The sequence below is a fragment of the Vespula pensylvanica genome, chromosome 2, assembly GCF_014466175.1.
Source record: "Vespula pensylvanica isolate Volc-1 chromosome 2, ASM1446617v1, whole genome shotgun sequence".
Classification (NCBI taxonomy): domain Eukaryota; kingdom Metazoa; phylum Arthropoda; class Insecta; order Hymenoptera; family Vespidae; genus Vespula; species Vespula pensylvanica.
The window spans coordinates 4,987,796-5,008,737 of NC_057686.1; the positions used below are offsets into that span (position 1 = coordinate 4,987,796).

At 40.9% G+C, this 20,942-nt stretch overlaps 2 protein-coding genes and 1 long non-coding RNA gene across 9 annotated transcripts in view; 1 reads left to right on the plus strand and 2 right to left on the minus strand.

The window, feature by feature from the left end:
• The window catches only part of LOC122637981 (E3 ubiquitin-protein ligase MYCBP2), a 164,771-nt gene that overhangs the window by 110,324 nt on the left and 33,505 nt on the right, over positions 1 to 20,942 (minus strand). The gene's annotated exons all lie outside the window — the stretch shown is intronic.
• LOC122637989 overlaps positions 1 to 20,942 on the plus strand; it is a 74,569-nt gene that overhangs the window by 30,049 nt on the left and 23,578 nt on the right. The gene's annotated exons all lie outside the window — the stretch shown is intronic.
• LOC122637993 lies at positions 8,519 to 18,623 on the minus strand. Its single transcript, XR_006329330.1, has 2 exons — positions 18,006 to 18,623; positions 8,519 to 9,616 (listed from the first exon to the last, which is right to left on the minus strand). It is a non-coding gene; the product is annotated as an uncharacterized LOC122637993 (long non-coding RNA).

Consider the following 20,942-nt stretch of genomic DNA (forward strand, 5'->3'; position numbering starts at 1 on the left):
GCTTGATTACAAGTTGACTGAAACCGTTCGTCGACCTGGGATCGTTCACGTTGCACTTGTACAACGTTTACGATATTCAATAGTACTTATCTATTTTTTTTTTTTCTTTTCCTTCCTCAAAGTATCGAGATCAGGAATATTTTATGCTCGCACGAGGAAGGAATATCAATTCATTTTTCTTTCGTCTTCGCATAACATTTAATAGTCTTGTAAGAGAAGGAGAGTTTTCGTACGAGACTCCCTGTCGCGTAAAAAGGACGCGAGATGAATTATGAATTTTTACTAGAAGAAACTATGAGAGGTTTATAATCGGTTCGATAATCAAACGAAATACGGTATCGAGTTAGCGCGAAATAATTAGACGAGCAGAATGTTTATCACGTGGCATTCACTGCCGTCGACGAAATATCGATCACGTTTTTAGTATATGATCTCCCCCTCTCTGTGTCACGATGAGAATAAGAAAATAATTATACGTACGGCAGATGTTGCTAATTATCGATGATCTCGCAGCAACCTCATTGATTTTTCCATCAAGCTAATTATCTTTTCGATGTCAAGGGGGCAAACGTTCTCGACTTCATTTTTTTTTCTTTTCTTAACGATAAGAAACAAGTACGTTCTCTTTCTGCTATTTATTCATGGATACAGTAAATTTCAAAGTCGATACGCTGACGAAATCGAAATTAAATAAAAAGATTGATATCCTTCGAGGAAGATATTTTACTGTTTTTCTTATTTTTCTTTTTTCTTTTCAACGATACTCATAATAATTAACGGACATAAATTTTCGTTCGAACGGCTAACCGGTCAAGCGTAACCGTGCACGTACTCGAAGAAAAGAATAAAGTGGAAATAAAGTGGAATGGAAGAGTATATATGGCAAGTAATGCGGGTAACAGGTAGCAAACGATAAAGGGAGGAAAGGGAAAGAGGGTGAAGCAAGGGCTGAACTCAGGGCCGTATTATATATCATGCGGTAATGGTCCCGTTGCGGAACGAAGAGTACAGGGCGACAGCGGTGCTCTAAAATATCCTAGGAGGGCCCCATTGCCCCTTGCTCACCGCGGCCTGACGTGAAAATAATAGCCTTTCTGAATTAGACTACGAAGAGGGAGAGAGGGTGGACTCTCAACAACGACTTTGTAATCTCGCATACATTCCTTTCAACATACTGTTCTACTATGCAACCTTTTGCTTTTAGACCATCGATACACTTTCCTAAGATTCAGAGGATTATACGTGAAAATCCGAAGGTCTCTTCTGTTATTTGAGTATCAAAAGAAATTATTTAATACTCGTGTCCCTTTGGAAACATTTCATCTAACCTGCTATCTCATTGGCTCTCGTTTCGGTTTAAACTCTCAGCTCGTTTCCAACAAACAGTAGACGATCACTCGGATCGATACTTACTTCTTAACGAGACGAGAATGGAAGGTTCACTAACGTAAAGGCCTCTCCCTCGTGGGCTTTGAGTCGCAAAAATGAATTGGCGAGAGAAAGATATTTTCGAGTCTGATGAGTTTCCCGTTGGAAAAAGAGGAAAGAGGTAGACGCGATAAATAAATCACTCTATCTCACGAAGCAGAAAGAGAGAGAGAGAGAGAGAGGAAAAAAGAGCGGAATAACGCGTGGCTTTACTGAAAAAAACAAAAAACAAAAAAAAAACAAAATAAAAAAAAAGAAAAAGGAAGACAGGCGTTTCTCGTGAAATAAAATTAATCGTGAAAGGTATCACCTCTTTCTCTCTCTCTCTCTCTCTCTCTCTCTCTCTATATATATATATATATATATATATATATATATATATATACACGTGTGTCTCTATTTTATTTTATTTATTTTTTTTTCTTCCGAAAAAAATTTAACAACGAGAATTTGAAAGATTTTTCGATAAAAGAGTGCGATGAAAATGCAAGAGACGAGGAATTCTTTATTCCCAAAAACTGCGATCTCGAAGGATCCGACACGGATTGCAAACCTTTATTTAAGAAGCCCCGTTTCCACGACAGCACCACGCCAGCCTTCGAGCTATAAGTGTAAAATCATGGACCGATGGTGTGAGAGTTCAGAAGCCGATTTTCTGGCTTAAGGTTCGACCCGTCTTGCGGCGTGGAAACGCGTTACATGAAACTGCCAAGCGGAAGTAAGTTTCACGAACCATGTCTATACGAACACATACAAACATACATGGAGAAAATAATAGAGAAAAAGAGAAATACGTGCACGTATATAAGTATTTGTATTTAAGTTCTGAAACCTTTTAATATTTTTTTTTCTTTTTCTTTTTTTTTTTTAATTACTTATATCAAGAAGTCTATTTGAAACTACTACCAGTCACCCTATACACGTAAACATTTTTCACAACGTCGACGCAATTATTGAATGGCCGCTGTGAACGATTCTTCTTTAGTAATCTGTTTTGCCCATTGAAAAATCGCTGATGCAAAAACGTAGCCAGTCTTCAGAGGTTTCTTCACGACAATAACTTTGAAGAGATTTCTCATGTTCCCTATTCACCTGACTTTGCACCTAACGATTTTTTTTTCTTCGTTCCTTTTTCCAAAACTCTCCGTGGTCGCTCATTTTTCAATCGTGCCGATCTTGCATCAGCGATTTTCCAGAGGGCAAAACAGACCTTTAAAGAATCGTTCATACGGGCGTGCATTCATGACGTCCGACGTTATGAAAAATGTATAAGTGTGTACAGGGTGACTACGTTGAAAAGTGACAATAGTTTTAGTTTTCTGGGATAATTTTTCAGGAAAAGAAAGAAAGAAAAAAAGAAAAAAAAAAGAAAATAGAAAACCTAGACCATGTATGTACGTACTTGTATAGACCACGTTGCTTATTTTATCGACTATTCGCGGTAACGATTCTCTATGGCTGGTTATCCTCGAAGCGAGGAAAACGTGCGAGAAACAACGGCTGGGCTGCCGCTAAAAGTTATGTCAGCGAACGGAGTCTACCTACGTGGTGTTTACGTTTAGAGCCACCTGTGAGAGAAGTCGCGAAAAGAAAGCAAAGAACTTACAAGAAGTTACAACGCTGTCTTGGTGATCTTTGCCGCTTACTAAACTACTTTCTAAACTTTAGAATTTCTCCAAAGAGAGAATCCACGACGTTTACGGGGAAGAACAAATTTAAATGTGTAATCCGATCGACGCACTATAAGACAGAGTAAACAACTCGACAGGATTAACAATGAGAACGAACAAATGGAGAACTGGTGTTTCCTATTTTAACGACTGAAAACAGAATCGATAGAGAAAATTTTTAATAAATAAATCTTCCATAATTTTACGATATCCTATGGCGACGAGAACTAATCTTATTTCATTGTATTCGAAAACGAATTTGGACGTTGATTGGAATGCTTGTTGTTTCGTTTCGATATTTAAAATAATAATGCACGTAATAATAATCATATTGATTATTCGGATTCCTTCGTTCGTTTTCAGTTCTCTGTTATTTTTGTTTCTTTCGTTCGCTTAATAGTCGCAGTTAATATCGATGAGAATATAAGAGAAAACAGTTTTCAAACAAAGTTGTAATACATATTACATACGATTACGTATGCGAATACATGGCTACAAGAGGATCGACTTTTGTCCTGTACAATGGCTCGCGTCATATTCTTTTTCCATCCCTTCGCCTTCTTTCTTATCTCATTCTTCCACGGTCTTTTATCTGACAATCATTTTCCGACTATATTTCCCTTTCTGTCATTCTTTACCTCTCATCGTTTCTTATCCCTCTGTCTTATTTTATTTCATTGTTCTCTTTTCTACCACGTGCTATCTCGAGTTGGTTTTATTTCAGATGAACGTACATACCTATCTTCGCGTTAAATTATAATTACGAAAATACGAACTTTCGGAACATTAAGCGTCAAGGTTAAATCTTTAAATAAAATTCCAAACGATGGGAAGTGTGAACGAGAGAGAAAGAGAGAAATAAGGGAGGAAAAAAAGGGAGAGTAAACGAATGTAGATAGGAGGGTTTGATTAATGCACTACGACGGGGAATGCGCGAGTCAACGCGACCACAGACTTAACCTATAATTTCTGATCAGCATAAATCTATCCTTTACATCGACCCTCCTCTTAAAGGACCTCCTTTGAGTATATGTGTAAGATATATATGTATATATGCACGTGTATACGCGCGTACGGATGCGAGAAAATGAGAAAGAGAACGCACATAGGCTCACTTTCACAGAGCCCAGGGTCAAAGTTAACGTATACTCCCCTAACACACGTTAATACGAACGTCCCTTGAGTAACGTTCTCCCTTGTCTGAAATGTGTGAGGGAGCTAGAGCCGGACAACTTTGAGCTGGTTATCGAGCCAATGAGAGAAGCGACAAGATCAAAAGTACCAGCTAGATAGTACGAATTGCAAATTAGTGATATTCAGAAGGGTAGTGTGTCCCAAGTGTGGTTACGTAATACGTGTTATCAACGTGTTCCTTTCTATTATCGAGCTAACGTCATTGCCAGCTCGAAAAATTGATGTATAAAAGGAGACAGGACGAGAGAGCAGTATCAAACATTCTACGAGGTCACGCAGATGTGCGAATAAATTTGTAACTCTAATGACGTAGGTTCCTGAATTCGTTACAGTTTAACGAAAAATCCTGGAGGTCAATGGAGGTGAGTAGGAGCGAACGGAGCGCATACGGATGTGGGTGCCATTATTTAGTCCATGGTGGTCAGCACCCCTGCCGGTTAAAGTCCCAGCGAAACAGACCGTGTAGCATCCGTGGTTCCGTGGTTCTGCAATTCCATCGATGCATGAACGGTATCAAACGTAACTACTTTGCGTTCCCATCGAGAAAATACGTACACAGATAATAGGGGTATGTACCATCGTTATCGCATTTTCGATCACCGATTAACAACGTTATTTGATTATATTATTAAAAAGAGAGAAAATATTTTCTTCCTGTCGTTAAATCATCGTTCTACGTTGAGCTGACGCTAGTTGGCGCTAATACTGAACTCTAGAAGAGAGTATGTTTGCCCGTCGCAAGGCGAACGGATCGTTCGTTTGCGTCGTACAAACAGATGCTGAAGTTACCTGCAGTCTCGTGAGCACGAAACAAGCATTGGAAGCTGAATTCGTATGCACATATAGCGAAGGTATGCTGAACTTTACCTTGCAGTTGTGATTCAGTTGCAAAGGCAAAGAAAGAGAAAAAAGGAAAATGAGAGAGAGAAAGAGAGGAAAAGAAAGAGAGAGAGAGAGAGAGACAGAGAGAGAGAGAGAGAGAAATATCTACAGATCTCTGTCAGTTCGAACGAACAAGTTCGCCTTTGTTGTTTGTTCTTTCGATCGGTCGGAGGTCGGCTTAAGTGCAGGATCTGATTTCTCTTGACGTTTAAGAGCGAACGCTAATTATTCGACGAATTACACCATTACCGAAGTTTCGCCACCCGCAGCACGAGGATCGAGTGCCGAGCGAAACGTTCTCGGATAGTTCGTAGACTCGTTACGTACATTTCACGTTGAGTATCAAATCGAATTTCTGCGGTCGTGCACAAATTCAAATTACTTTCGCGAACTTCTTGCGAGCGATCACTAAATCGACAGATAACGACGAGGACGGCCTCCAGTTTTTCTTTCCATTTCTCTTAACTTTCTTCTTTCTTACGTTCTATATATCTGATAATAAGGGAAAGAGAGAAAAAGAGAGAGGGAAAGAGAGAGAGAGAGAGAGAGAAAAGGAGAGTAGAGAGAAAGAGAGATTAGACGGCCGAGCGAGTTAATGAAATCGGACGAAACTGGATCCGAGATTAACGAGCATGAATATCTCGAGTAAGCGCATTAATATGCGTTTTCCCGTAGTTTCCCAAGAGTTAGGTTTAATCCGGGCAATTATGTAAGAAATATGTGAACGGTAGATGTTGCGAGTAGATAGAGATCGGTCATTAAATTTTCCCCAAGATGGCGGTAGGTATGTAAGTCGCAAGCGATTTTCTTCCGCTTACCCTTCGGAAAGACCGAGGAAAAGTGAGAAAGGTTGAATGAGAGGAAGAGAAAGGGTGTAACGGGGAAAATTCCGTGCCATTAAGCAAACGCGGGACAACGAGATGTAGTTTTAAAGAGTAAGAGAGAGAGAAAGAGAGAGAGTGTGCTACGTAAACTGCATTCACGGCCATTGCTCGCGAAAGAAACGACGACGCACATTCAGGATAATAACGTTTGCTCATGGTCGCGCTGGATAATGCGCTTTTTGCATGATACTAAGCGTTCTTAATCGTCCCGAGATAAACGAGGCCACGTTAATACACGTATATCTTTGCATACTAAATGCCGAAAGAGGATTTATGAAAAGATCGGAGAGAACGATATTAAAAGCACGAAAGGACTCATCCCCGCTTTCTCGTAAAAAATGGTTCAAACGAATTGATACAATTTTTGTTCTATATTCCGTTTGATTAACCAAAGAAATCGGAGATGCAATCCTAACGACGAGGGAACGAGGAAAACGTCCTATCCAACTACTGTTATCCGATAGAGTAGCAACATAAACTTGAGAGATTTAATCGTGCAAGTCAAACATATCGAGCACATCGCCAGTCGAATCCGCATCGGTAAACTATTAGGCAAACATCCTAAACGAATCGTCAAGTTCGTATCAATGTATACATACGTACCAAAACTTTTCGACGAGAGCGTTAGGAATTTCGTTTGTACGATGGTCGCTTTCCGTTTTCTCACGAACGATTCGACAAGATTGTAATTAACGTTTCTGGGGCCTTAGAAAGACTTTGCAACATCTTCGACGACAGGAATTACTTTCGAAATAATCGGTCTACGTCCTCGAAAAGGGACGTCAAAAATAATCGACAATTCGAACTAGAAATAGAAGATGAATTAAAACATAAATATGATGTTCGTGGATGAATAAACGTACGGCCTGGAAGTTACGTCGGATAAAATATGGAAATATCGATTGAATGATGATAATAAAAAAAAAAGAGAGAGAGATAGAGATAGAGAGAGAGAGAGAGAGAGAGAAAAGAATAAAAAACAGAGAAACGTAACAAACGTTCGTCCGTTATTCGATACCAAATAACGATACAAAATACGAACATATCCCGAAGGTATAAAAAGTTTCCACGTGATTTCTCTAATCTCGTACACATGTAACCGAAGTAAGAGAAACAATTCATATTACCAAAGTCGACACAATTAAATGCAATTCAATAATCAACCGTCCTGATTTCGCAAAGCATTTCCACGAATGCGTATGCTTTTGAAAGCAAGCGGAATATGTTCGTTAATAGCAGAAGAGGACGAAAGAGAACTTCACGAGGAATATGAGAGAACGAGTACGATAGATGGAGGAAGTGAGTTGCATGTACAGCATCTTCCAGACGTGCCAACCGTAATTGCGAGCGGTGATGTCGTCTCGCGTTACAAGATAATTCGGAAAGTTCTCTGGTAGTAAGCGAGAAGACGGGTGAAGATAAGAGGAACCGAGGTAGAGATAGGAGGGTGGATAGAGAAAGTAGATGATGTCAGAAGAGGGATAGAAGCTGCCAGAGGGATAGAAAAGAGGGTAGAGAGAAAGAGAGAGAGAGAGAGAGGGAGAAAGGAAGAGGGGGGAAGGGGATAGTAGGTAGAGGATAGAAATTTGCATCTACACGACGCAGCCCGTATAATGGAATTAAAACGAGGTGGCGGTGCAATTAGCTTCCTAACTAATTCTACAGACGAGTGACACGCTGCCTGTATATGAGTGCGTGCATGCATGCGTAGTTTCGTATGTATCTGTGTATTCATCTCGTTGAAAAAGAGATACACGTCCTGTTACCGAATTGCTCGTACCTATGGGCTGTGATCTAGAAAAACTTCGAATACACACCGTTATCGCCGAATGATAGAATAAAACGACCATCGAAAAGAGTTATCGGTGTTTCTATAAAATACGCTACACGCTGATTGCCGTGCGTTAATTAAAACCCGAGCGAGATCTTCCAGAGAACAATACGACGCCAACGGAGATCGATAAAACGGTGAGTTATCAATAAACTATCTCGGCGCTTCGAGTAATCGATATCTTTATACGAATCGATTCCGATCAACAAAAGGGATACGATTGGAATAGAATCGATGAGAAATCAAGTTATTTGTGATCGACTAGGGTTTAACATGATATTTTTCGATTTCGAAGAGCCAGGGGAAGAAGCGTGTAGAAGCGCGAACACGGATTACCACGTATAATAGAGCTCCCGGCCGTCTACGTAGCAGATTAACCCTAGCGTCTAGTAATGAACTAGTTACAAGCAGATAAGGCTCAAGGTACTGGTCGTGGTAGATGAATCGGTGAAGGTGATACGCTGGAAAAGGTAGCGAAAACGGTGTAAGCTTAAAGCAGAGAGCACGGTATATTTAGGAAGACGAAGAAATCGTATGCGTTATCCGATTCATCGACGCACCACGGTCCAATGGTCCGATTGATAAATCGATGTTTTTGTCTTGTTTCTTTTTTCTCTTCCCCCCCCCCCTTTTTTTTTTTTTTTATTCCTTCGGCAATTTTATTTTTTTCACTCTATTACCAATAAATTTTGTATCGACGGCCATCGACAGAAGTACAACGTACAACATAAACGAGGTACCATCGCCATCGATGATCGGCTATGTCGCAGCTTGTGTATGTACTTTGTGCAACGTTTCTATCGTCACCGTGCGCGTTTAGGTCGCTCACCTACTTGGTCTCTCTTCCTCATAAGGGTAGACTTTGTAAACAGAGTGCTACCGCACCGATAGATAATAGGTACGTACTACCAGCCAGATTGAAAGGGTCTCGACCGGAAGAGAGACTAGGATGTTGCATGTCGCCGAAGGATCGGTCCTTGTCCCCGTGTAATTGCAATACACATTATCCAGACTCTCTGTGTGTACTCATGAATTGTGACAAGCGAACCAACCAATCGTGTAGTACCTACGCGTCTTCCAGTCATCTCTCTCTCTCTCTCTCTCTTTCTCTCTCATTCGCTTCCTCTCTCTAAAGTAATCCGTTGAGCTGTAATGTTCGCGAGAGGTCGTTTGAAGCAATTAAGTGTTTCCTCTCTATCCTTCTTCCCCGAATGTCATGACAATGAACGTAATAGTTTCGGAAGAAGACGCACGTCGCTTGTCACTCCTTTGACAACAGGTCGACGTCTCTGATGGATAGGAATCTTTAGATTGTTCTGAGATCAGATAGTAGTAAGACGATGAAAGAGAGAGAGAGAGAGAGAGAGAGATAGAGATAGATAGATAGATAGATAGAGAAAGAGAAAGAGAGGGAGAGAGAGAGAAGGAGAGACAGTGGTAGTGTGTAGGCAGGCATCAGAGATATTACCTGGGTAGGAGCGTGAACAGGGCATGGAGGTGATCTATTATCAGCCTCGCGTGTAATCGGGCAGGCTTCAAGCGCGAACATAAACACAGACACGCGTGTACCATCGGCGTGATTAATCTCGATTAATCTCGTGCCTAAGGAAACTTCAGAGGCCTTGCGAAGCGAAATTCTCAAGGAAAAGTGTGCTGCCACCGAACGAATACGCGAAGCAATACGTTAATCGTGACTTTCTCTCTCTCTCTCTCTCTCTCTCTCTCTCCTTTTTTTCTTTCTCTTTTTCTCTCTCGCTGTCTCCTGTGTAACAAACGTTTCCGGTAAATTTGTAAGATGGACGAGCGTTAGACGAAGCGAGTTGTTTCGAAACACATCCATGTGTATACGAGTAGGTACGCTTGTACGTCGTGTTACTCCTCTATCGACGAGAGACGTATCGCCTTGGGACACGTTGCAACTTTAATACGATATCAAGTATGGAGCACGGAAGAGCGTCATAGCGACGGGGATAAAGGTCGTCGTTTCGAGGATCGGAGAGTTTCTCCACGAAAGCGTATTAGCCGGCGGCTTCTACCCAAGACCTCTCCTCTTCCTCTACCTCTTCCATCTACTCTTCTCCGTAGCTTTCTACCTCCTCCTTAGTATCCACGCGAACTAGAGATTCTCTTATCATCCTCCTTCGATTTCAACGATATTGCTACGAGATATCTTTTATGACTATCCTCGATCGACTAATAACGATACAGGTTTATCCGAATCTGGTAGGGATTGTTACAGTGAAAACAATTCGCTTTTCCCTTCGAAATCACCATACGCACTTAACTTTACGTTTTCCACCCTACGTTACTTATACACGTGGCTCGATAAAAAAAAAAAAGTAAAGACAAATACAGAAGAAAGGAAAAGAACGGGGAAACGGGCGGGAGGAAACATGCAGACCTCCCACAGCATGTTTGATCTCGTCTCGCTTTCTCGATTTTCCCAAGAACCCAAGGTCCTTTTATGCAAACGCTCAAAGAGAATGCTGTGTTTTTTCTCGTACTCCAGTACTGCGACGAGTGACTCGAATAATGGGTAGAAGGAAACGGAGAGACGGAGGAATAGGGGTAACAGAGTAAGGGGTTGGGAAAAGAGAAAGAAAAGGATGAAAACGAAAAAGAAAAAAAGAAAACCAGAGAGAAAGAGTGAATAAATTTATTGCTCGTGCCTTGCAAAGGTATACAACTTATGTGTGTGTGTGTGTGTGTATGTGTGTGTATAAAATAAAATAAACGATAATAATTAGCAAAAATAAGAAGTACCTAAATGAAAGAGATAATACGCTTACAGAGAAAATTATTCTACGTAAAGAAAAAGATATGATACAAAAAAATTTTTTAAATATAAACTGAAATAAAAAGAGAGAGAACAAGAAAAAGAAAGAGAGAGAGAGAGAGAGAGAGAGAGAGAGAGAGAGAGAGAGAAAGAAAGTGAAAGAAGAATACAGAGAGAAAGGAAAAAATGAAAGAAAGGAGACTTCTCGTGGGACGTTGGCTGGTATATTCGTGCTGTAACGGTTGGAATACTTTGTACTCCAGACTATCTTTTCAGTAGAACGTACATATGTATGTATACGTAGCCATGTATAATACATCATATCTATATCATGCATGGACGTGAACTCGCGTCTAGAGCGTGCCACGTTTCGGGTAGAGCATCGAGACAAAACGGAGCGAGTAAGAGAGAGATAGATAGATAGATAGATAGGTATATATATATATATATATATATATATATATATATATAGAGAGAGAGAGAGAGAGAGAGAGAGAGAAACAGAGAGAAAGACACAGAAAGAGAGAGATAGAGACAAAGACAGAGAAAGAGATAGAGAGACCGGAGGCTCGTTTCGCATGCACTTTGCATCCACGGTGCATAATTCGTGGCGTTCGAGGGGGTCAACCCCCATAGAGTCCACGATGTTTCCCGATCGATGGTACTCATCGATCACCCATCCAACCCATCCGACCACCGCTATCCGGTGAGCTTCGCAACGCGCCTATGTGCGTGCCGTACGTGCTAATTATACGCTTGTCCGGGTACCCCCTTTACGCGGAAATCTCTACGCTCGGGAAACACCATTGTCCTTGTCCTTCGATATTTATGGCTAGCCCCCTTTTACTTGGAGAGTATAATCAATCCACTTCTATGACCTCTCTCTATCTCTTCCTCTCTCTCGAATATTTGAAATTCTTCACCGAAAGGGGAGAGAAAATATTTGTGTACGTAACCGTTATTCGCACAAAAGTTAATATCAATTTCATCGATGAAACCGGCTCGATGACATTGATCGAAATTACGGAAAATACGTTGTGGCTTGGAAATCGAGGATACTCGTGGCTTGAAATTTACGCAGGGAACGTGATCGATTGCTTCTTCTTTTTTTCCCTTCTTTATTTTTAATTCGTCGATATTCATCAAGAAAAGTAGCACGTTAGCTCCGACGATCTCTCGCCGGAAACTATTCGGTCGTGTCCGTTCGAAATCGGTACTCTTGATAGTAGATAGTAGATTTAATCCGATATCGATTAAATGCCGCCAGCCGAAAAAGTGGAATAAAAAAATTTGCTCGGGAAATGGAAGCTTTCGAATCGTAATTAGGGCCTGCAAAGGGATTTAATCGAATAAGAAGAATAAGTAGAATAAGAAGAAGAATGAGAAGAAGAAGAAGAAGAAGAAGAAGAAGAAGAAGAGGAAGAGGAAGAAGAAGAGTAAAGAGGACTATATGTTTTTACATTCCAAGAGTGAAAGAATTCTCGATGGGAATCTTTTCTTTCCTCTCTTGTTATACGAACGGTAGCACAAAAATATTGCCGGCACGCTTTCCTCACCGACAGTGACACATTCTCTCGCAATAAAGGGCATCGAAGATTTTCAGTCTCGGCGCGATATTGTCGATAAATCCTCTCGTTTGCATTCACCGAGTGCCGCGTATTGTTGCCATCTTATAATATTTATCGTCAGGTATATACTACTCGAGCTATGTAAGAGAACCCGGCAAAGTAGAAAAATAATCGAGCGAATGGAATAAACAAAACGTATAGACGTAATACTCAAATAATTATTGTTTCCAGTAGGTTTTCGTACTTGTATATTTCATCGACATAATCCCCCGGTTTATCTTAAGCTATATATATATATATAAACACATACACATGCACGCACGCACACATATATATATATTTCTCTTTCTCTCTCTCTCTCTCTCTCTCTTTTATTCGAATGACCATCCTAAAAGATACTACCGTCGACGTTACGAAGAGGAAGAGGAGTACGTAAAATGGGTAGAGGAGATCGCGGCGAAATGATAGGTCACGTCTCGAATTATTGCCATTCACCTTAGGGAACGCATGCTACATGTAGCCGGGTGTTCCGGATACTCGTGTAGTTACACTTCGATAAAATATAGGGAGGTAAAGTGGCCGGCCTTAATTGTAAAACGGAAGTCGTGTTATCGATCGACGACAGCGAGCCGAGAGTCCATAGAACGCGAAACAGTGCAAATTTCCGAGAGGGCTCTTCGAATCTAGAGAATCAGAGAGAGAGAGAGAGAGAGAGAGAAAGAGAAATGGTCGAACGTTGGATCGTCTCTCTTTAACAAATAGTAGAGAACGATCGATTTAAACGCTAACGGAGTTGAAGCTACGTGCTGCTATAATCGATGTTTATATCGAACGGATGAGATCATTCCCCGTGAATTCGATGTTCCGATCTCGTAAGTCGTAAGTAAGATGGTTGCTTTAAAAGCAACATCTTAAACGATGGAATAGGAGTCGTCGTAAACAATATTCCGACTAAATTGCGCGCTTACACGAACGTAAATGCTCTCGCGCGAAGAAAATTTGTTTTCGCGTGTATACGTTTCTATAGACGATGTCGTCTAATGTTTATATCGGAGATTTGGTTAAACCATTCGTTCTTATAATTACAATGAAACAGATAATAAATATTCCGTCGTTTGAAGCGATTATCCGACATCGAGTGTTTCTCATATCGCGCAGTTATATTCTGTGTTAAGAGGAACGGCAAATTCGCGTAAATAGAAAAAAATGAGAAGGAGAAAGACAGACAGAGAGAGAGAGAGAGAGAGAGAGAGAGAGAGATGAAGAGAGAGAAGATTGTTCGCAATTAAGTAAACAGAAGCCACTCGAATTTGATCGAGATCGATCGATTCCCGATTCTCTCTCTCTCTATCGTTGCTACTATCAATCGAGGTTGGATTAGCGAGGTAACGCGTACGATTATCGGAAGGAACTTGTTGGCAGTATTGATTAATTAACGCGCCGATTAATGGAATACCATCCGTGCCGTCCTATATTTAACGCTATACGCTCGACGCAAACGATGAACTTGATCGGTCAGTTTCTCTCACGAGTTTTACTAAGTGATATTCTATTAATACCTTACCTAGTAAAAGCTTAGCACAAATAAACTGATCGTACGTTAATATGTTTATAAAACAAAGTGTAAATCGATACGACGATGGAGAAATATCATGAGAGATTTAACATCGGTGTCTTCCTAAGAAACATCGTAAATGATTTACGAAACGTAAACAAGAAAGGACGTACTTATTTACACGCTTCGTTCGCTTCACGTTGTTTGTAATATCATTTTGAAGAAAACGAGAACGAATGAAATAAACAATCATTGTTGCTCTCTCTCTCCCTCTCCCTCTCTCTCTCTCCCTCTCTCTTTCTTTCTTTAAGAAAAGAAAATAAATAAATCTTGTCCGCCAACGTAGACATCCCTGCGTGTCTCAACGGATACGTTAAAACAATACACCGAACATAATTTCTGTCAACTTATTAAAAGTTACGTACAGTTTTGATAACGCTCATTTTCATAACTACGGTGGTGACGAGCTCATCGTCCGTGACTCGTAATTTTCAGGACGCGCCCGAGAGAAAGACTTTAGGGGGTGCGAGACGAGACGACGACGACGGAAGGGAAGGGAAGAAAAAGAGAAGGGATAGAAGCGAGAGAAAGGGAAAATCAACATTACTACTACTAGCCGCTGCCGACGGTTTCGAAAGCTCCTACAAAAAGTTACCTTATTAGTAACTCAATCATATCGGTCGAGGGCAGCCATAAAACTACGCTAACTTTTCTCGTATATCGTCGGAAAATATCGGTAGGCAGTCGTAATGAAGTTGGTCGTAAATGCGAAACGACGAGAAACCGATAAGGAAGGTTGCCGCGAAGGGCCAAAGTACAATGAAACTAACGAAAGTTTTTCTGCTCGTACAAATTCCCTGACTGCTTGTAAACACTTTCCAAGAGCTTACTTCTTGTTACGAAGTCGAACAATGAAAGAGAAACGTTCCGATAAAAATACCAAGAAATTTCGAATTATAATAAGCGATTCGTTATATCCGAAAGAAAGTAACTTACGGACGGACGAACAATTATTTCTCTAAAGTAGTTGGAATAGAGTCGACGCGTGGATGAAAAATATATCGAAAAGAATATAATGCCATCGTAAAAGGTGAAATAATAATTTTGTAACCTCACCGAAAACGGATTTCACGGGACACGATGAATTAGAGAAGAACCAACCCTTGGATATATAAATTCTTTTCAGCATGAAAATGCTGACGTCTATAATTCTTCATTCGTAATGTCTTCCACTTCATATCGGCCAGTGTTTTTCAATGAACGAAGAACTACACCAACGTATTTCGACCATAAAAGCGACCGCTGTGATCCCGTGGAATGAGAGATACTCTGAGGGTAGGAATATATTTCACAAAAGTCCATTGAAACATTACACCGTGTCCTAGAGGATAGAATGATCTGCTATGTGATTTTTTGAATAACCTCGATCGATAATACCTTTGTCAAAATTACTCTACGGTCCAATTATATTCAACAAAGAATCTCCGGATCGTATCTGAATCGATGATAATGAAATTAATTGCACATTTCGGCAACGATGGTAAACAATGATTGCTTTTTCGAATTTTCGACTTTTATTGCGTTTTCATCTATTACCTTTGTCGTCTCTACACGTGAATCAATGAAAAAGAATTGCGAGGGAAAAAAAAAAAAGAACGAGTAACCGCATAAATGAAACGAGCTTTTCCGGATCATTTTTGACCTGGTTTTTCGCGATAAGAGGAACGTGAATACACGAAAATACAATGAACTCGTTGGTAGGAGACAAACAATCGTACCGTATAAAAATCGTTAAGCCTTTGAAGTACGCACTTTCCGAGAAAACAAGTAAAAAAAAAAAGGAAGAAAAAAGGAAGAAAAAATACGGGAGAGAAGCGAAAAATAGGGGAAAAAAGTTAGGTTCGTTAGATTCGTAAAACGGGCGAGCACGCTATCGCGGAGTTCAATAAAACCAGCAATTCGACGTGTGTCCGTTTTTTCGTAGTATATCCATCGTGGAAAAAAGTCAATCGGAGTAACGTCGTTGCGCAAAACGTATCGCGCCCACATTTGACGAACGATAGATATAAATTTGTACGATCCTTTTGGCTCGTACATTACGTGGGAATTCTCTCTCGCACGGTTGTTCATTCGAATTTCCACGAAAAAATCTTCATCCTTCTCGCGTGAAACAAACAACTCCATTATATATCACTCCGCATGGATGCCATTACGAACTCATGCGCGTCGAGAATCGAGAGGAAACGAGAACTAACGAGAAGTTATACGAGAGAGAAAAAAAATCTAAAAATCTCTAAAATCTGGATTATATAGTGGAAAAAGGATAATGGGTAGGAGTTCGAGAAGGATAAAAAAAGAAAAACCATTAACGTATACTCAAAATGTAGTATCCCGCTTGTACGCACGCCATCGGAAAAGCAATCCTCTTGTTCGCATATTTCTTTTTTTCGTAACCTTCGTCAGAACTCAGGAATAAAATGATACTCGTTCATTTTTCGATAGACTTCATCGTCCCTTTCCATCGCGTACCTTTTTTTTTCTATCTCTCAAACACTACCGTTACTTATTCTACCACAACGGATTTCGAATCGAATCGCGATCGCGTCAAAGGGCTCGCGTCTATCTAGAAAAATTTCAACGTGGTATTGGCGGACTATGTAGTTATATACGTAGTACGTAACTTACTTGTGCTCGATAAAATGGAGAAAAGACGGTTCTCTAATCCCCTCGCTCTACGAGCGAGCACTGGCGCGTTATAAAGATCCGATTACATGGGTGCACCTTGTATCTACGAAGGGTGGTAGATTTCTATAACGTTACCCGCGAAAAAGAGTCAAGAGTATTGCGCGAACCCGTATCGTCTTTTCGAAACTGAAACCTATAAAATTCTATGTCGATGGTTGTTAAATGTATCGCCGACATAAATACGATCGAGGTACCTTCATACTTTTCTACGAAACGCACACGGTTTAGTGCGGACGAACGATTTACGAGTATGCACTTGACGCTGTCACCACTACTACAAATAGATACGTCGTTTTACGTCGCAAGCTCGCAACGTATACGGCAAAGTAGGTAGCGCAAATTTTTCTCTGAAAACGCTTCTTGAGAGTCTTCGCGATATTTCATCGTAAAGATGGTAGGTCAAATCCTTGAATTTGAAACGGAGCGAATAACGATAAGAAAAGTTCTCGTGGAATTGTGCGAATAAGAAAATATGAAAACAGTAAGAGCAATAGATGTATACGTATGCACGTATACATGTACGTATATATGTATAATGTCACGATGAAGCATCGACTAACGACGACGATAGATAGAAAGATCATTTTTATAAGGAACCCTAGACGATATGCGCAATCAACTTAAATGCGTAATCAACTTTTCGGTATATACATGTGATTTCCAAAATTCACTATCGAATAAGATTATTAAAAGAGCACGGCGACAGCGCGTGTAAACCGTCATAGCATGTGTTTGAAAAAAAAGAAAAAAAAAATGAAAAAAAAAAAAAGAAAAAAAGCGATAGGCCGAGATGAAGGGAAAACGAGAGGGGAAGAGAGGAGAGAGAGAGAGAGAAAGAGAGGGAGAGAGGGAGAGAGAGAAAGAGAGACTGGGAAAAAAGGAAGAAAAAGTCGAGGCAAAGCGTCGACAAGTTACCTTTGAGCCTTGACGATCGTGCTTGCCGAGCGAGCTTTTTCACTCGTGCGTATTTTTGTTCCTGCGCTTTGCGCTCCTTCGCTCCCTTCCCCTTCGTCTCCCTTTTCTTTTTTCATTTGTACGCGTGTACACACGCAGGTCGCCGGTAGAGACGCGGGCTTTCGCTTCAGCGCGACTTTCGGCATACGGCCGCGAGCAACAAACTTTAATTAGCCAGGGCTCAACGGCAGGGACGAAATCGACCGTTCATCGCACCTGTAATTTTCGAGTTTTTTTCCGACGAGATCCTGGTTCCTCCCTTTCTCTCTCTTTCTCTCTCTCTCTCTCTCTCTCTCTTGTATCTCTATATTTCGAGTTATTTCACTCTTTATGTACCTTTCTCTCGTTTCTCGCGACGAACCTCGAAACGTCCAACACTGGAACATCACCATCGGCCTGCCGCGCTTTGCCCATATTTTTTCACCACTTCTCCATCTACCCTTTCCTCTTTATCAACGTCCGCTCAAAGCCGCCAGCAGGAAAAACTCGATGCGCCGCCGCAAGTTTCGAGTCTGTACTCTCTCTCTCTCTTTATGCCGTTGCCTCTAACTCGAACGTGTGGAAAGAGAAGCGTGAAGCGAACATGAGTTTGAGAGAAAGAGAGAAAAAGAGAGAGGAAGAGAGAGATAGGTAGCAGAGGGATAGTACGGATATCGAGCTTCAAAGCGTTGCATCCATCCTTTCATCGCCCGACACTTCGCTCATATTCGGTTTTTTAAAAGCTCCGGATCTCCCCCACTCTACGTTTACCCTGCGTTTTTCAACCCCCTCTCTTCCCCATTCCTATCAACCTAAACGTTCCTTCCGCCATCCTTCGCTTCTTCCTATCCCCAAACCGCTTCGTCAACGGCCTACTATTATCCTCGCTCTCTCGCGTCCATCCTCTCGCTGCAACTTTTATTCCATCGAGAACCAAAGCAAAACCAGGGAAAACGCGTTGCACGCTCCATCGCTCGCTTTCATCACAGTGCAACGCGCTAAAAAACGAAACGACGAGACGCTAGCAAATAGAAATTGCTCGGATCTTTAACGAGAAGGAAGACATCGTGATCGGTTTACATCGTGATCCGATGCAAATATCTTTACTTATAGACGAAAGATTCGACAGGGGAAAAAAAGGAAAAGAAAGAAGAGAGAAAAGAAACAAAGGAAAGCACGAAATTAGAGAAAATGAAAAAAAAAGAGAGGAAAAGAGAAAAGGAGGAATAGAGAGGGAAAAAAGACAAGAACGGAGAGTAAACGTCGTGAGATTCGTGCAAAGGAAAATACACGGGTTGTACGAGAGAAAGAGATGGACATACACGTTAGGTGCGAGGGAGGAAAAAGAAGGGTCGGATAAGTGTCGCTGGCGAGTCTCTTTCTTTATTTCTCTCTTTCTCTAGCTTACTCTTATTTCTTTTTTTTTTTCGCGGAGAAGGAAAGAACGCGTTTACAAATTACGCGCAGTCTGAGGCGACTTAGGGAGTTTCAGACTTTTAATTACTCCGTACGAGAGTCGTTCTCGTTTTCTCTTTCTCTCTTTCTTTCTCTTTCTCTTTCCCTCTATTCGCCGTTTACTCTCTATGACTGGCGCACGCTCTCTCTTTCGGATAGCTCTTCCTACCTCACTCGTACCTACTTCCAGTATTTCAATTCCGCAAGAGAGTTCCGACTTTAATATAAAAGGAAAGCCTGATTCTCGCTTCTTCCTAAGCGGTGCCGCCGCTTGCCGTCTCTCTAACATTCAATCCCAACCCCGACCCCAACCCCAACTCCAACCCCGAGTCGCACTTACTTATCCACCTAGCTACGCTACCAACTAAGTTGCCAGCACCTTTACGCGCTCTGATTCCTTTTATACTCATTTGCGACCGAGATATCTTTCTCGGATGATCGAAGCATTCGACATTATAAAATTTCGTCGATAGTTCGTTTCTCATCGATTATTTCGTTCTCCTTCTTAACACGACTGACAGAGAAACGGACGGACTGGCGAATGCTTACGCATTACCATATATTTTCCATTTATCAGAGTCGACGGGAACTTTGCAAAACGAACAAACATAACGATTAAAATTCCTAGATCGAATATCCAGTATCCAAGCATAATCTTTGCTTATCCCATAAACCGTGAAGCTTTACGATCGTGGCAAAGTTAATGTAAGCGCTACGTGAACGTACATATGTATGCATAATATGTTAGTAACATCGATCGGAAAAACAAATTCTCTTTTAAAATCGGCCCAGTTAATCGTTGATTTTTCTAAACAGATTACTACCGGCGGCGTATCGATGAAAATGACGGCCATTATTATATTATACAGAGCTATACAATTTCGTTATCGCGATGTGAATTATCGACCGCGGGCTATACACAGAACTCCCTTTCTCTTTTTCTCTTTTTTTCTTTCTCGATTCGAGACGACAATACGCACGCGTTCCTCGTTAAAATGCTTAATGTTCTAGCAATGGATTTTCAACGTTGATTCTCTCTCTTTCTCTCTCTCTCTCTCTCTCTCTCTCTCTCTCCCCTTTCTCTTTCTCTCTTTTAACGCGTCCGACGGTGAAATAAAAATCGTTAAGATTCTTACGAGGACGTGTGTTTCCCTTAGTCGGTACCTATATGCCGTAGTACGAGTAATTCAACGTAATTAATCGCGAGGCGCCGATAAGCACGAAAAATGCAAAAGGGAGAGGAGAAAATGTGGGAGGAAAGCGACGGTCGTGGCACGCAACTTGCGGTTTGATCTCTATTATCAGAAACGCCTACGTCTACTTGCTGTTGATTTCTGCGCTCTCGTAAATCTTTACTATTTCCGTAACTATTATTAAACTATTCCCGTTAAACTGGTCCTTTACTGCTTATTTTTACGAGAAGAAAAAAAAAAAAGAAAAAAGAAATACACGTGGATAAATCATATTGCGTAAAGGTGAAAGTGTCGAAAATATTTGAAATAGGAGACGAAGAAGAACACAGGCGTGAGGAGAGGACGGTGAGGGACTGAGATGTTAACGAATAAGTTATACCAATAAGTTAAACGCGATAATCAAAATGTCGTTGAAAAAAATTGAAAAAGGGAGAGAGGAAATTCGGGTCGACGCACGCCGTAGAAAGTAAGTACGTATTCTACACCTGTTCATCCTCGCTATTTCCAAGATTCTCGGTTTCTTGTCGAGTTTTCCTCGACGGTAAGCCACGATCGAACGTTCGGTCGACAGTGATAAATGTTGTGTCAGCGTTGGATCGGAGCGTAGCAAAAAGTACATATTATTTTGCGTCGTGGTCCGTTCTGCAAAGTAGCAAAAGGATTCTCGCAAGAGCGCAAGAAGATACGTTCGAGGAATTGAAAAAAAATTGCTGAATTTCTCGAATATCTTTGTGGATTCATCGAATCAAATGATTAGTACAAAACGTTTTGAATATAACATATACCTACATATATATATATATATATATATATATATATATATATATA